Below are 5,450 nucleotides of genomic sequence, written 5' to 3'. Positions count from 1 at the left end.
AGCAGCGTTAGAGTGGTACACACGACAAGATCATGCTCGGTGGTACACCTGGGACGACCTGGCTCAAGCATTTGCATGTCATTTTCAATACAATCTCAAAATTGTCCCGGACCGTCTTTCACTGACCAAAATCGAGAAGAAGCCCGGAGAAAGCTTTAGAGAGTATGGTTTCCGTTGGAGAGAGCAGGCAGCAAGATTTGATCCTCCGATAAAAGAGAATGAGATGGTTGATTATTTCCTTCAGGCTTTGGAGCCAACCTACTATGGTCATCTGGTGTCCGCAGTGGGGAAAACTTTCAATGAGGTCGTGAAGATGGGAAGTATGGTGGAAGAGGGTCTCAAGTCTAACAAGATTATGAGCTATTCAGCACTCAAAGCAACTACGCAGGCTATTCAAAGCGGCACCGAAGGAGTATTGGGAAAGAAGAAGAAAGAAGAAGTGGCAGTAGTGGAATCAAGGGTTTGGTCCAGGAGTCCGTCACCATATTATCACCAACCTCGCCCTCACCCCCAAGCTTACCCACATACTCCATATGGCCCACCACAGCATTACTACCCACCTCCTACTCCCCATTTTTCCGTCCATCATGCCCAGACATACCCCCAACCTCCTACCCATGCACAATAGCGCGCACCCACTCCCCAAAATACTTACCCATCTCAAAACGCTTACCCACTCCCAAGAACCAATAGAAATGCCGCTGGAACCGGTTTCCGACCCAATCCCGCATTTAAGAATGATAGGTCGCAAAAGAAGAAGACTTTTACTCCCTTGGGTGAATCTTATACTAGCCTGTACCACAGATTAAGGCAGTTGGGCATGTTGAACCCGATCGAACCCAAATTACCAAACCCTCCCCCAAGGAACCTGGACCATTCAGTAAACTGTGAGTATTGCTCAGGAGCACCTGGACATGATACGGAGAAATGTTGGCATCTGAAAACTGCCATTCAGGAACTTATTGATACACGGAGAATTGAGGTGCAGGCTCCGGAGACTCCCAATATCACGTAGAATCCGCTACCAATTCATCATGAGGCTCACATGATCAAGTTAGTGCAGAAGGGAGAATACAAGAAGCCATCACAAACTGTGATGATGATTAAGGCAAGTGAAAATAAAGCAAATGAGAAATTGGTTGATGGGAAAGCCTTGGTCGCAGCGGACCGGACAGTCACTGAACCAGTGATGATAATAAAACCAGAGCCTGTTAAGGTGACAATACCAGGAGCAGTTGTTAAGCTTGTGTTGGTTGTAAAAGGCGCTCGAACAGAACCAGTTATCATTAAACCGGTGACCCAGTGCTTGTGGTTAGTGAGAAAGCTGTCCCGTGGAATTATGACAGGGTGACTGTGACGTACCAAGGAAAAGAAATTAAAGAAGGAGCGTGCGAAACTCATGGGTTGACTAGATCAGGGAGGTGTTTTGCCCCTGGGGAATTGAGAAAGGTTAAAGCAGCTAAAGACAATCCGGCACCGACAAAGAGGGCTGTTACTGAAGAAGAAGCTGAAGAGTTCCTGAAAAAAGATGAAGGCTCAGGACTATTCGATTGTGGAACAATTGAGAAAAACCTCGGCACAGATCTCATTATTGTCCTTATTGATCCATTCGGATGAACACCGCCGAGCGTTGATGAAGATTCTAAACGAAGCTCATGTGCCAGATAAAATCACTGTGAATCATCTTGAGAAGATTGCAAACAAAATTTTTGAGGTGAACAGGGTAACATTTTCTGATGATGAGTTGCCATTGCAAGGAACTGAACATAATAGAGTCCTTTACCTCACAGTGAAGTGTGAAGATTCCGTGGTGACTCGGGTGCTAATTGATAATGGGTCTAGTGCAAACGTTTGCCCTCTTTCCACTCTAGAAAAGTTGAAAGTTGACAGGGAAAGAATTCATAAAAATAGCATCTGTGTACGGGGATTTGACGGAGGAGGGAAAGACACAGTGGGAGATATTGTGTTGGAGCTAACAATAGGACCTGTGGAATTCACTATGGAGTTTCAAGTGCTCGATGTCAGTGTTTCCTACAATCTTTTATTGGGACGGCCCTGGATTCATGCCGCAAAGGCAGTACCGTCTACTTTGCATCAAATGGTCAAATTTGAATGGGATCGGCAGGAGATCGTGGTCCATGGAGAGGACAATTCTTGTAATGCTATTACATCCTTCGAGGAAGTTGAAAATGACAAAGGTCCGTGGGTGTACCAAGTCATGGACACAGTGCCAGTTGATAAAATCCCGGAAGGGGAGTGTGTTCCTATGCCCAAGATAGCTGCCGCATCTGTTATGGTAGCCTCAGAGATGATAAGGAATGGATTCTTGCCCGGAAAGGGGTTGGGTGCTTCACTGCAGGGAATCATACAGCCAGTGTCTCTTCCCGGAAATCTGGACACTCTAGGTTTCAAACCCACTACTGCTGACATAAAGAGAGCCAAAAAGATAAAAAAGAGAGTGTGGACCCTCCCAAAACCTATTCCATGCCTTTCCTGTTCCTTCGTCCGGCCTGGTACTAAACGACGCCCAGCAACAGCACTACCAAATTCTATGGTGATAGAACCTGACAAGGAGATGATCGAAAAGTTTGAAAGGGTGTTCGATGAAGTGAATATAGTGGAACCAGGCGAAGGTCCGAGTAAAGTTGATGTGCAGTTCGTGGGGTCTCAGGCCAAGCTCAATAACTGGGAAGCTACTCCTCTTCCAACTCGGAAGGAGTCGTGGTAGTTAGTTTTGGATTTTCCTTTGAGTATTAAATCTGGATTATTTCCAGGGTTGTAATTCAGATTTCTATGTTCCGTCCATTTGGATGAGTTAAACCTTGTTATCTTACAATTTTAATGAAATGCAATTTCCTTCTCTCTTCATTCCTGATAGCCTTTATTTTTTTTTTTCTTTTCTCTCTTGTACAGTCCCTTTTATGCTGGTTTCAATGATGTGTCATGCATGAGGAGTCTCCGGCCTAGTCTTGATAATCAATATGAAATATTAATACAAGAAATTGAGTGTGATGGCGAGAGGGAATACGATGACGAGGAAGCTTTGGAAGAAATCAGTAAAGAATTAAATCAATTTGAGGAAAAACCCAAACCTAACTTGAATGACACAGAGGCAATCAATCTAGGGGATCAGGAAAAAGTTCGGGAAACAAAAATAAGTGTCCGTTTGGAAGCCCCGCTCAGGGAAGAGATAATTAAATTGTTGTTTGAGTACAAAGATGTTTTCGCATGGTCATATGATGATATGCCGGGTTTAAGTACCGATCTGGTGGTCCACAAATTGCCCATTTATTCGGAATGCCCCCCTGTCAAGCAGAAGTTGAGGAAATTCAAAACAGATATCAGTGTGAAAATTAAGGAAGAGGTTACTAAGCAGTTTGAGGCGAAGGTCATACGGGTTACTCGATATCCTACCTGGTTAGCTAATGTGGTGCCAGTACCAAAGAAAGATGGGAAGACCAGAGTATGTGTTGATTACCGTGATCTCAACAAGATGAGCCCGAAGGACAACTTCCCACTTCCAAACATCCATATATTGATTGGCAATTGTGCCAAACATGAGATTGGTTCCTTCGTGGATTGTTATGCGGGCTATCACCAGATTTTGATGGATGAGGAGGATGCGGAAAAGACGGCATTCATCACGCCTTGGGGAACGTATTGTTACAGGGTCATGCCATTTGGGTTGAAGAACGCAGGGGCAACGTATATGAGGGCAATGACTACCATGTTCCATGACATGATACATCAGGAAATCGAGGTCTATGTGGACGACGTGATCATAAAGTCGAGGAAACAATGTGACCACGTTCGGGATTTGAGGAAATTCTTCTAGAGACTCCGCAGGTACAACCTCAAGCTTAATCCAGCAAAGTGTGCGTTTGGAGTCCCGTCGGGGAAGTTGTTGGGATTTGTGGTGAGTCGGCATGGTATTGAATTAGACCCGTCTAAGATTAAAGCCATCCAGGAGCTACCGCCACCAAGGAACAAGAAGGATGTGATGAGTTTGCTTGGCAGGTTGAATTACATCAGCAGGTTCATTGCCCAGCTTACAACTACTTGTGAGCCCATTTTCAAGCTGCTAAAGAAAGATGCTGCGGTCAGATGGACAGACGAATGTCAAGCAGCATTTGACAAGATTAAGAAGTATTTGGCTAGTCCACCTGTGTTGGTCCCGCCAGAGCCAGGAAGGCCCTTGATCCTTTACCTGACTGTGTTGGACAATTCTTTTGGTTGTGTACTGGGGCAGCATGACATCACAGGAAGGAAAGAGCAGGCGATTTACTACCTCAGCAAGAAGTTCACATCATATGAGGTAAAATACACTCAACTCGAGAGGACGTGTTGTGCTTTAACCTGGGTAGCGCAAAAGTTGAAACATTACTTGTCAGCATATACTACCTATCTCATCTCTCGGTTGGACCCATTGAAGTATATTTTTCAAAAGCCCATGCCCACAGGGAGGCTGGCGAAATGGCAAATCCTGCTTACGGAGTTTGATATTATCTACGTGACTCGGACTGCAATGAAAGCACAAGCGCTGGCTGATCATCTAGCTGAGAATCCCGTTGAAAACATACATCCCAGACGAGGAGATAATGCATGTTGAAGAATTAGAACAGGTCGAGAAGCCTGGATGGAAACTGTTCTTTGATGGAGCTGCCAATGCCAAGGGTGTCGGAATAGGAGCAGTACTGATTTCTGAGACAGGGCAACACTACCCTGTCACTGCTCAACTTCGTTTCTATTGCACCAATAACATGGCTGAGTACGAAGCATGTATCCTGGGATTTAGATTGGCTATAGACATGGGTGTCCAGGAAATCTTGGTCAAGGGTGACTCGGATCTTCTTGTACACCAGATTCAGGGAGAGTGGGAGACACGAGATTTGAAGCTCATACCCTACCGGCAGTGTTTGCATGAACTTCGTCAACGGTTTCAATCAATAGATTTCAAACACATTCCAAGGATGCACAATGAGGTTGCCGACGCTTTGGCCACTTTGGCGTCAATGTTGCATCATCCGGACAAGGCTTACGTGGATCCGTTACAGATTCAGGTTCGAGATCAGCATGCCTATTGTAATGTGGTGGAGGAAGAGTCTGATGGTGAGCCATGGTTCCATAATATAAAAGAATATCTCCAGATGGGAGTATACCCGACACAAGCTACAGGGGATCAAAAGAGAGCAATTCGACGCTTGTCAAGCGGATTTTTCTTCAGTGGAGGAGTGTTGTACAAGAGAACTCCAGATCTTGGGTTATTGAGATGCATAGATGCCAAACAGGCTACAGTTATCATGGCTGAGGTACATGCGGGAGTTTGTGGACCTCATATGAGTGGATATATATTGGCAAAGAAGATCCTCCGAGCAGGTTATTATTGACTTACTATGGAACGAAATTGCATCAGTTTCGTGCGCAAATGTCATCAATGTCAGATACATGGA

The sequence above is a fragment of the Nicotiana attenuata genome, unplaced genomic scaffold (assembly GCF_001879085.1).
Source record: "Nicotiana attenuata strain UT unplaced genomic scaffold, NIATTr2, whole genome shotgun sequence".
Lineage (NCBI taxonomy): Eukaryota > Viridiplantae > Streptophyta > Magnoliopsida > Solanales > Solanaceae > Nicotiana > Nicotiana attenuata.
Note: the sequence above shows the minus strand (reverse complement) of the source record.